This window comes from Gavia stellata, chromosome 14 (assembly GCF_030936135.1).
Source record: "Gavia stellata isolate bGavSte3 chromosome 14, bGavSte3.hap2, whole genome shotgun sequence".
Taxonomy (NCBI): Eukaryota; Metazoa; Chordata; class Aves; order Gaviiformes; family Gaviidae; genus Gavia; species Gavia stellata.
In genome coordinates this window covers 827287-839233 of record NC_082607.1, presented here as the reverse complement: position 1 = coordinate 839233, position 11947 = coordinate 827287, and positions in this window count along the sequence as shown.

Here is an 11947-nt window from a genome sequence, read left to right as displayed (position 1 = left end):
AGACCGATGGAGGTGGCTCTATCCTGCCAAAACCAGGAAAGTCCTTGTGGAAAGGGGGGCAGCCACGCAGCGGCACAGGCACAACTATACCGGCCCACCAGAAAGGCACTGCCAGAGAAGCAACCCCGCCAGCACCTCACTTCACTGCTTGCTCTGGCAGCGTTAAGTTCTTCTCCCACTTCCTCCAAAAGCAAAAAAAAACCCAAGTTAGCGCAAACAGGAGAAAGCTGTCTCCTTCCCAGGGCCTGGGAGACAAACCACAGAGGCTTCTGCATACTTTTGTAGCTTCTTCCTACCCAGTCATCCCAAAAGCATTCAAGTAATTTTAAATGTAGGATCCTTCTTCAGCATACCAGGATACCATCCTCAGTATGAGTAGGTCCTGGGGACTGGACCCGCTGTGAAGTGGCTGAAGCCTGTACACGCCAAAGCGGGTATTTCTGCCAAGTGATGCCAGGACACAGACTCCACAGCTGCATTTGTCTCTTCCCAACATTTCTAATGTACCTGCTCCGCAGACATCTACAGGAAAAATAAAAGCAATTTCTGTTCATTCTCTCTATATATGTATCACTATCACCTTCAGACTTTCATGAGAGACCATTTTAAACTCCATTTAATTTTAAAAGGTTGATTCTAAGGAGAACTCCACACTGTACAGGCTCGCTAAGAGTTTCCCACACGGCAGATGCCAGCCCTGCCCCATCTGCTGCCCAGAGCTGGGACGGGCACCGGGGTGCTCCCCAGCCAGACCCAGCACTGCGACAAACATCTTGCTTTCTTCGGAAGCCATGGGACAGGGCTGGTATTTTGGAGGACAGGTACAGCCTCTTCTCACAACAGATCATGCCCCAGAGGATCCCATGTCGCCTCCAAACAGGCCTGCGGCCAGGAGCTATTCCTGTCCCATTGATGAGCTATTGCTGTCACGGCTGTTGCTCAACAGCACCCAGGCACAGTATTAATAACAGCTAAAGGCCGGCAGCCTGCCCAGCAACATCCTCACCGGCAAGAGAAGCCACCATCGCTGCTGGTACTGCTCCCGAGGGCTGGCCCCACTTCTGCGGGAAAACGTGGGGCATCTGAAGAGGTGTGAGCAGGGGGCAGGCTGCGCCTTGCCAGTGAGCAGCCCCAGCGAGCCATTAGCATGCAGTGATTTTCCACTTGCTGCTGTGTGCAGGCATTTCCCCAAGGTCAGGAAGGGAGCAGCGACGGCAGAGCAGGCGTTTGCCCTATTAGCATAGCGGGAACAGTAACCCTTTTCTTTTAATAACGCTGAATTGCTGGGCGGGTGCTGACGGGGCAGGGCTGGCAGCGCCGGGCAGGGGCTGCAACACCGCTCGGGTGGCGAGAGAAGAAGGGGTGGAGAAGGCGTAAAACCTGCTGCCCACGGGAAGCATCACCCCGGAGGCTGCAGAGACCGTGCCTTTCCAAGGACAGGACTGAACCCTCCTGCGCTGGGCCAGCCCTCCCGTGCCCCCAGGCGAGGGGCTGCAGGGGCTCTGCCCAGGAAGGTCGGGCACACAGCACCCCACGGCTGGGGCTCGGGCTGCCATCCCCAGCACAGACCTCGGCGCTGGGCTCCAGCCGAGAGGCCAGCAGTCTCTGCTGGGCTTGGTGCCCTGCTCTTGAAGAGCACCAGGCACCACGAGGGCTGGACCATGAGAAGCCTACTGAGATACATGAACACCAAAGAGCAGCAGAAGACATTCCCCAGCTTCCCACTGTCCTGCGGCCGCCCCATGCTGCCGGTGAGGCAGCGAGCTCCCTGCCCGCCTGCCACCACCGCTTTTCCCTCAAACAGTTTCTCATTAAAAATAATCCCAATGTGCACGCTTCAGTCTCCAGTGGTGCATTCGGGAACATGAGAAAACTGTTTAGATCTGTGGTGGTTTTTTTTTTTTTGTTTTTTTTTTTTTTTTTTTTTTTTAACAGATGAGAGTCTAAACTCTTTGGTTTTGGTTCTGAAAACAAACCATTCAAACAGAAGTCATGTCATCTCTTGGACCAGGTGCCTAATTCTGGCACTCATAATGCAGCTCCTGGCCTTTGCTGCTCAACCAGACGTTGCCAGATGTCCCGCTGGCGGTGGCCCCAGCCCAGGCAGGCAGGGAACCATGGCTCTGCCGCCCATCAGGTCAGCCCTGCTCACCAGAGAGCACCGCCCTGGAAGAGGGCATGCAGGACCGGGAGGGATGCCATGGGACGGTGATCAGTAAGGTGACAGTTTTGGCCAGTGCAGGCTCGATTACGAAAGATCACCATCCAATATGATCAGCCTTGACACATGCGCACATGCAAACAAAGAGCCCATTTAGCAATAAAGGAAAGTTATTTCCAGCGGGGCAGTTGCTGTTTCTACTTTGAGGAGCGACAGACAAGCTATGAATATATGGCCTGGGCTGGTGCTGTGACCAGGACATGGTGAAATGCCCTGGCCTTTGCCTGTGGGGCACACGCCACTCACCTGGCAAACCAGCCCGTTCCTTGTGCTGCAGCCACTGTGTCTGCACCGGGCGCCCTGTGCCAGCGCTGGAGCAGGGCAAGCAGCCGACCGGGCAGGCGGGGCACGTACCTGGGTCCACTCCTGCCCGAGCGCACCATGCCGGCGCCTTTGGGGAGGTTTCCCTCCCTGTAAGCGGGCCAGCACCAGCGGCAGACGGCTGCAGCGTGCTCGACCGTGGCTCCCCTCGGGAGGCATAAGCCGGGTCCTGGGGTGCGGGCAGGATGTGCTGGGGATGGGCGCTGCCTGCGAGGGATGATGCAGGCGCTCGGCTGCCGGGATGCCATGCGCTGCCACAGGCTGCGCCGGAGACCCAGCACCGCAGGAAGGCATCCCTCTCCGACGGACGATTAGGCAATTACTTAATCCCCACGTGCCAGCTCCTGCGGCAAAAGGAAACACTCTGGTGAGCAGGGCAGCACCCCTGCAACCCTTCTGGGGCCGAAGGCGTAAATCCCCCACCCCACAGCAATAAAGCAGCCAGCCGGTCCCACGGGTGTCCCCTCAGCAAGTGCCTTCTCAAAGGCTGAGGCAGAGGAGCGGGACGTCACCCTCTCCCAGCACTTGTGGCGGTCGCATTCTGCTGATGTTTCACACTCCAAGGCGAATTACATTTTACCTTAACGCAGATGCGCGCTGGACTCCCTTAGACAACCCGAGGGCTCCTTGCCTTATCCACAGCTCCAAGAAGCTCCCCGCCACTCCCAGCCCCCCCAAAGGTCCTGGCAAAGGCTGAATCTGTGCATTTCCCCACAAAGGATGGTCTGGTTTGTAAATACCAGTGAATGTATTTACAAATACCGATTTATTTAGTATACACACAAAAGCCAAATAAACTTTTCAGGTGACTAGCCCTCACAGACTTGCAAAACTCCCTAATTTCATTAAGCAAGAGATGACATCACTGAAAAAATTAGTCAATGATGTTTTTGTGGAATTTCTGCTGCACAGCTGGGGCGTGCTCCTGCCCCGATTCACCAAGACTTCTGCAGATCTACAAGCCCACAGCTGTCAGCCAGAACACTTGAAGACTTCAACAACAAGAGGTTCACACCAGTAAATTCCATTAACATAAAAATGTTAGCCTTGTTAACGAGTGTCCTGGCTCACCCCAGAAGCGGGGTGCCCTCCCTCCCCGAGGCCAGCTGCTGCACGCCCGGGGCTCGCCAGGACCCCCCACCTCCGCACTCCCGGGGATGTGGGCGAGGACAGTGACACCACCGGCGAAAAATAACCTCCCTGAGCCCCACTCACAAGGCAACTTTCCCTTCCCCATGGGAATATTACTGAGCTGCTAGAGCCTGGCTGGGACACTAATCCTCTGCCCGGGAAGGCAGGCGCCAGACCAGCACAAGGAATTGCGAGCATCTCTTATTATTAGCAAGAGCAGGGAGGCTCCTGTGGCAAATGTATAGGAAAAGCAAAGGGCTGTGCTATTAACAGAGGGACAGTCCCGAGCACCCACACTCCCCGCACGAGCTCAGGCCTGGAAATGCAGCTGATCTGGCAGGGGGCTGCCCGGGAGCCCTTCCCCTTCGCAGCCAGCCTCTCCTGCCCGAGAGCAGCACGGGGATCGTGCACACACAAGGGACACGCTCCTGCCGGTGCCCGGCTACCTGCCTCCGACAGCCAACACGCTCAGCAGCTGAAAGAAGGATGATCACAGGCAACAGAGACACATCTGTCTTTCAGGCTTGCACAATTAAATGCCATTTAATAAACTAGATTTGACCTACTCATATATTTTCGCACATAGTTCTAGCAACAGCTGTTGTCTGAGGAAGATCCCAACCCTAATTCTGGCCGAGGTTTGGGATTAATTAACAAGACAGAGGAATCTCTGTCAGGTGCAGTGCTCTGCTCCCTGCAAGCAAGGGCAGGTCTTCGCAAGTTTAACCCCGCGTGATGAACTCACATGCAGCCTCCTCTCACTTGCACAGGGTGGACCATTCGTGTAAAAGTTTTCCACACCCCGAGTTCGGAGGCAAACCCTGTCCAGGACAGCCTCTCGTGCAGAGTGCGGGCCCAGGGACACGCCGGCTCTGCTCACAGGAGCCAGAAGTCAAATTCCCTGATGGCTCCAAGCATCAGGGTGTGCATCCTCAGAGCAGGTGGGAGCCACGGAGGTGACAGGACCCAGAGGTTTCTGCAAGCCAGCCTGTGCCCATTTTGCCTTACTGGGCTCTGCTGTCACACTCCAGCACTCTGGGGTCTCCGGAGGATTGCGACCATGAGCCAAGGGCTGTGCTGGAGCTGCTGCCTGGCCAAGGTGCAGAGGACCACGGTGCAAAGCCCAGCGGCCAGGAGATGCTCCCGGGTTGTCCTCAAGAGCCCAGGTTTGCTGCAGCAGCTGCAGGCAAACTCTGCCAGAGCTGGGCTGATCTTGCAGGCACCCCGACAGCGAACCACACCAAAGCTGAGAGGGGGCCCAGGGCAGAGGCAGCCAGGTCTGGCAAGCGCGGAGCACGCGGCAGCAGCAGGAGCACACCGAACACATGGGGCAGCTGCACAGTGCTCTTCCCGCTCCAGAGCATCACCGAAGACATTTAAAACAAACTAGTGTCAGGCACAGCTTCTCTTGGCACCCTTTCAGTCATAATTGCTACCACAACGATGCCCTTTCTTTAGGCTACTGACTGCACGAATAAGGAGAGACACTTCTCGCTCGGGACGGCAAGTGCCCATCCCATGCCCACGGGCACCGCAGCCCCAGGGTGCTTCCAGGGCTGGACAGGAGCCGCACGCGCTGCTGCTAACCTTCTTTGGGGATGCCAGAAAAACTCCGCTTCAGAAAACACTTTATGCAAACTCTTATGCATACAAAAGCATTATTATTTAGCAGCAAATTCTTTTCTTCCCCCAGCCTCCCGCGGCCACTGGAGCTGCCGGGCTCATGCCGGCGAGAGTGTCCTGCCCTCGGCCCCGCACCAAAGGGCTGAGCTGGAGCGATACACTCTGGTTCCCGGTTCCAAAGCAAATCAAGAGCTAGAAGAGGAAAAGCAAAGGAAGCGAGGATTAAATGAGCAGGATCTCTGTCCTTAGTGCTCAGAGACTGAGCCAGCTACACTTCTCCGGGCAGAAAGCGCTGAGCCCCGCAGCCTGCACGGCCACTCGCCCTTCTGCTGGCCAGCGAGGGGGCTCCAGGGGCCACAGCAAGTCGGACTTGTTTCTCAGGTTCAAACCCACCAGCCTGGAAACACCCAAGCCCAAACTTTCACAGTCAGGTTACAAGTCCCTTAAATCACAACATCAGAACAAAAGCACTTTTCCTTTCCAAATTACAAAGATGCCTTGAGGCTGCTGAGCCTGAGCCACCTCCTAGGAGCCAGCAGCCTCTGCCCCATCTCAGCACTCGCCCCGGTCCCCATCCCAGCACCTGTTTCCCTGGGACACATCCTGGCTGCAGGCTGGGTGCCAGACCATGCTGTCCCCGCGCCGAGTGCAGGGCTATGCTGTCTCGGGCTTCTGTCGCTGCTGCTGTGAAGAATTCAAAAGCCCTGAGAAAGAAAGAGGCAGAAACCCCATCCCAGCTCTCAGCCACGTTTGTTTTGCTAAAGGAGGACTGAATTGTGGGGAGAGGCAGGTTTTAAATAAGTGCATGGTGTAAATAATTGCACCTTCTGTTTATGATCCTGAGACAGCAACACAAAACGCCAGAATATGATGTGAAAAGAACCAGAAAACACAATCCAAGTGAAATCCAGCAGTTCTTGCTGAGCTCTGAAATTTACCCTCTGTCTTTTTCTTGTAGAAACCGATGAGCTCATCACAGACTCCTGCCTTGCATCTGGCATCATTGGCAACAGTAGGAGAAGCACAGAGGAGCCCAGCAGCAGCTCCTCTCCTTCCTCCATGCTGAGCAAAGTGCAGCGGGCAGAGCCACCTCCGGGCAGGAGCAGCACCTGCTGGGAAGTCAAATATGGGGCATGGTCCAAGGGAGGGACTTCCCATCTCTTGGGTTGCATGGGAAAATAAGCACGCAAGCATCCCTGTCCTATCAGGGAGGGAGTATGGACCGCTCCTCCAGACAGACTGTCAGGAGGTGAGGGCTCACCTCCCAGCAGGGAGCCCTGGTGTAAGCCCGTGCTCACAGAGCCCTGTAAGAAGGCAGTTCAACATCTGCCTCGGGATAACAAGAAAACACTTGTCTAGTGAGACCCAGCCGCCTCGTTCCCCACTCCCTCCTCGGAGACAGGGGGAGCTTCAAAGAGCCTCCCGCCTGCGCGGGGGCTGGACGCATGCAGGCGGACCAGATCTAGAGCATCCCGGGTCCCTATCAGCCCTTCGCAGACACTTCAACGGCAGCCCACTGCCCCCCCGGCTCCCTCCAGCGAGCCAGCTGCCCTCGGCGTGAGCAGGCAGGGGGACGCCCCGCATGCCCCCAGCCTGGGAAGTCAGCTGTGCTGCGCTGCCCGTCCTGCACCCAGCCCACCTTCCTCCCCAAACGCAGCCATCAACCGCTGCGCCGTACCAGCACACGGTGGGGAGCGACGACCAACTCCAAAACACGTTTGAGGGGAGACAGGACACGTGCTCTTGGCTTCTTAGCTCGACCCAGGCGTTTGGGGTTTGTGGGGAGCAGCCAGGCGGTTCTGTGCAACCTGGATGCACCAGGCTCACGGGAAGGAGCATCATCCAGCCAGAGCACTGGTGACACCCCAAGTAACTTCCTGAGCACAACCTGGATGCTTTGAGCACAAGGTACAAGCTTTGAGCACAAGGTACAAGCTTTGAGCCAGGAAATGCCATCAGGAAGGCAACAGCAGTTGGTTTATTTTATGCTTCAGCCTGTGTGGGGGCTTAAGTGGCTTGTAGGGACCCCCGGGACCGTGCAAGAGACCACAGCCTGGTGCCCAACAGCAGGTGGAGAAGCAGCAGCTCTAGGTAGGGAACTGTTAATTTTAAATCTCATTACCCTGCAGATTTTCCTTTGCAGCACCTGTCTCACTTAAGCAAAGAATGAAGCAGGACATACACACACACATATATATAGATATAGATATAGATATACTTATTTCAATGGCAGGAAAAAATGCCAGGTGCTAGAGAGGCTCAGCCTGGTTTTGGAAATTACTTTTCTGGAGATGGTTTAGTCAGTTTAAGGGTGGTTCGTACGAAGGCCACTATATCTGTGCGAACAAAACGATGGAGTGCCACACTGATCCCGGTGCCCGGTACGGCAGACCCAACACAGGGCAGAGAGGCAGACACGCAGTCTCCTCTGGAAATCCAGGGAAAATTGACTCCTGGCCATACGCAAGGGAGGGGCAAGGCAGGACGCGCAGCAGCAGCTACAGCCGCTATCCTAACTGCCTGGTCTTGGCTATAACCGCTTGACTCAGCGCAGGAGCAGACATCTCTTCCCAGAACCACATCAGAGGAAGACATGCTCCTGCCTGACAAGGAACCTGCGCAGGAGCAAAGGTGAAACAGGGCTGGGGCTGGGCAGGAAAACTGCACAGCACTCCAGCAGCCGCCTCGGCCATGGCGGAACAGTCCTAACATCAGCACCCAGTCCAGCGGCTTCGTTGCCACTTGAGTTACAAGAGAAACAAAACAGAGTTGTTTTGCACCAGAAAGCAAACCCGAAGGCCCAGCCTGGCGTGCAGCGGGACAGGAGTGGCGGGGCTGGACCTGCCTGGAGCCCCCCTGCCCGCTGCCTGCTTTGTGCTTGGGGAACAGCCCCGGGGACAAGGCTTGTCCGATGGCTCCGTGTGCGCACGTGTACAGGCACGGCTGTTCTGCGCCAAGGGCTCCGGAGCCCATCAGCCATTTGTAACCAAAAATTTAACCAAAAATTTAAGAGGCCTCGAGGGTAATTATGTTTGTATGAGTTTCTTGTAAACAGAGGGACTTAAAAGGGGGGACAGAGATCTTATTGGTACCCCAACGGACAGAGAAGTTGCACAAGGAGCACAAATACAAGCAAGGGAGCCCACCCAGGAGCCTGCTGATCCACAACCGCAAGAGAAGCCTTGAGCAAAGCCTGCGATCGACAAGACCCAAACGTGAAGGAAACCAGCCGGCTCTGTTTCCCCAGGCCAGAGCTGCTTGTCCCCACGGCCCTTCCTGCAAGCCCTCGGGCGACACGCTCTGCCCTCAGTCCCTTGATGCTCTCCGTGCTCCCCTCGACCACCGCCTCAGGGTGAGCAGGCATTTGGTTCCTATTTGGGTAGAAACCTTGCAGGGCATAAGACTGACTGTTAAAGGGTACAAAGTTGGCTTCATGCACTGGATTTGAACTGCACTTCACTGGCCTGAAGCAAAAGACAAAGACACTCGACATCTGCCAGAGCAACCCAACCTCAGGACCAGCCGGGCACCTCAAGGGTGCAGGTAACGGGCACCCAAAGTCACCGCTGCACTGAAGCGCCTCAGCTCTGGTTGTGAATATGCCCAAAAGACAGATACACTTACCAGCCAGCTGGGCCATGTCTTCATTTCCCCAGGAGACGGAGAGAAGACATTATCCTCATCTTCCTCCCAGTCCAGGATGTCGCGGTCTCTCCCCAGGTCTGCCCGGAGCAGCCTGAGCTGCTGCACTGGATGTGCATCGCTCTGCTCGAGCACATGCCCGTGCTTTGCCTGAGAAAGGTCATCGGAGGCCAACACTTCACTGCTGAAAAATTTATGCTTGCTTGTAGCATCCCCTCTGTGCCCTGCACGATCATCTGTGAGGCTGATAAATCTTGGACGGTGCTCCCAGGTTCTCCTGGGAAAAGATCCGCACAGGAAGGGCGAGAAGTCATTGTCTATCGATGAGTAGTCAAGCTTATCCTTGGGACTGCGCTCGCTGCTCCACTGACAAAAGAAGCCATAGACACCCTCCTCATCTTCCTTGTCAGCTGAAGAGCACCAGGTCAGAAGCTCTTCCCGCTGGCCTGGAGACGCAGGTGGCTTTGCTTGGCGTTCAGCACTCCTCGCCTCCATTGTCCACGAACAGAAACCACCACCCAACGAAGGGAAAACTGGCAGTGCAAAAATATAACTTCTTAGCAAGAACCACCCAGAAGACATTTATTTTGCTTTTCCTCATTTTCCTTTCCATTCAACCAGAAAGGGATGTAACGGTCCTTACTCCAGGTATGTCCACGCTTTACTCACTGGAGCATCGGGACCCTGCACCCCCTGTTCCTGAGGCTGCAGCGCGCTGCACAGCTCGGCTAGCCTAACTTTCAGCCAGGTCAATGGGTACTTTAAAATCCCTGGTGCACATTGGAACAACAGTAACTAGCGATAGCTGGCCATTCTGCAGCAGTTCCCTCTATGTCGACCACTAACACACCTCCTGCAAAAGATGCTGTCTATGCAATCGCACTGGGACTGCTGATCAGCCTTTCCCCACCTTTGTCTTGTATTCTTCATTTTCTCTAAAAACAGAGAGCTCCTTTTATCCTTTTAACAGGAGTTTGTGTTTCGTGTTATGCTCTTCCCATGCCAGCAGCACAGCACTGGGGGAAGAGATGGGGTTTGGAGGGGTCTCGTTGAGACATGTTTCACCCAGGTGCTGTCTGAAGGTTTGTTTCAAGCCAGTGCGGCGCAGGAGATGCTGTCTCAGGCCTCCCGGGACTCCTTCTGCCCATGCAGGAGGAGTTCAGCTAAGAACAGACGGCAATTGCTCTATCTTCTCCTGCACAGGCACGGTGGCAGCGCTGGGAGAGCTCGTGTCCCATCCCCCCCACAACACTGCGGCGAGAATGGAGCATCAAGGAGGCAGGAGTCTGCCCGGCTGCTGCCTGCCCGCATCTGCCTCGCTGTCCCCAAGGCTCCTATTGACATTCAGCTCCCTCGCTCTGGTCTACAGCACAAACAGCAGCTTATCAGACACAGAAGGCTTAGAGAGCCAGATGTGACGAGGTGCCAGGCACAGGGAGGCTGTAACGCACCCAACAAAACCGTCCCTGTTCGCTTTCCCATACGAGTGAATGGCTTTGAACTCTGAAATGCGGGCAGAGGGTGACAAGGTTCAAGGAAAATAACCAAGGTGGAAATAACGAAGCTATCCTTCCTGCATCGGCAAGTGCATTTTTTATAGCTTTTTATTCTCACTAGGATCAAGAACAAAATCTAGAGCAAACCATGGAAACAAGGCTTTCCTTACTCCCATCTCTCAGGAACCCGTCCCCTGCCGCACACACGCTGAGCCCCCGCGCGGCACTGGCACTGCCCCCCAGACAAGGTGACAGCAGAGCACGCCAGCAACCCTCAGGTCTGTCAACACCAGCAGCCCCACACGTACGAGCTCCCTGCCACGCCATTCCCCTTCGCGATGCTATCCCCCGGCGTCTCCGCTGAGATACCTGCTTTGCGCGGCGCAGCACACCCCGTCCAGCTCCTCCTGCTGCCTGCAGAGAGGCTCGCCCCACCGCGCTCCCGGGGGAAACGAGCACCCCAAGGAGCAAAACCTCTGCACGCGCGCTCGGGGCACGCAGCCTTGCCTCTGGGCAGAGTAAAAACAACGGGAAGATTTAGCAGTCTCCGGCTTGACTTCCAGCTCCTACAGCCGTTTCGTCAGTCACCTATCAAGAAAGGCAAAGGTCAGGAATCACGGGTTCGCCGTGCCAGCACTCAACAGGTTCACTGGATGAGTTACTCCCTGATTTTACTGGGAAAGTCATTCCCTCGGCTGCTACCTACACCATTCATTTGCTCTGACATACAATCCAGCACACAGAATATTAGCCTTAAAAGATTAGCTTTGGGAGGGAAAAAAAGTGCTAAATTCAAGCTTTCTCCAAATAAAGTGTAATTCCTAAGCGCTGAGTTGCATCCAGGAACACCTTCTTTTGAATGGAAGAGCTGCATTTTTAGCACCGGTTCCCCACAGCGTGCAGGAGGGCCAGAGGCCGGACCCGCTCTCCCGGAGCGCATCCCCGCCACGGCTCAGAGCTGTCTGCACCAGCAGCTGCCAAGGACAAAACCACGCTCCTGCCCGCCTGCAAGCCGGCTGCAGCTCCCCTTCACCGCCCCGAACCTGCCCCCAGGCACACGGGAAGCACGGACCCCCCAGCACCAGCCCCTGCCTCTCCGAGGATTTCAGCCGTGCCCGCTCCCGCCAGCCCAGAGAGCCAGGGATCCCGGCCGTGCTGCTTTCCGGGGAGGGTTCAGAGTCCGGCCTTTTGACTTCCCCCAGGTTGTGAGCTGGCTCTGAGAGCAAGGGCTTGTCTCTCTGGGGAGGAAAACAAAACAAAAACCACCACCCTTCATTTCTGGGCCGTGAATTTGCATTTCAGAACATTTGGACACATCAGTCGGAGGGGAAAAAAAACCCACAACAAAACAAAAACAAAATCCTAAACAGCGTGTTGGTAAAACTGCAGCTTCAGCTTCTGGGAGTGCAGAAGGCACCCCGGAGCTGCTGCTAAGGGACTTCACTTGACACCCTGGGCACTACCACCCGGTTGCAGCTGCCGAGCCGAGGGAGGTGGGATGACCCCAGCCCTG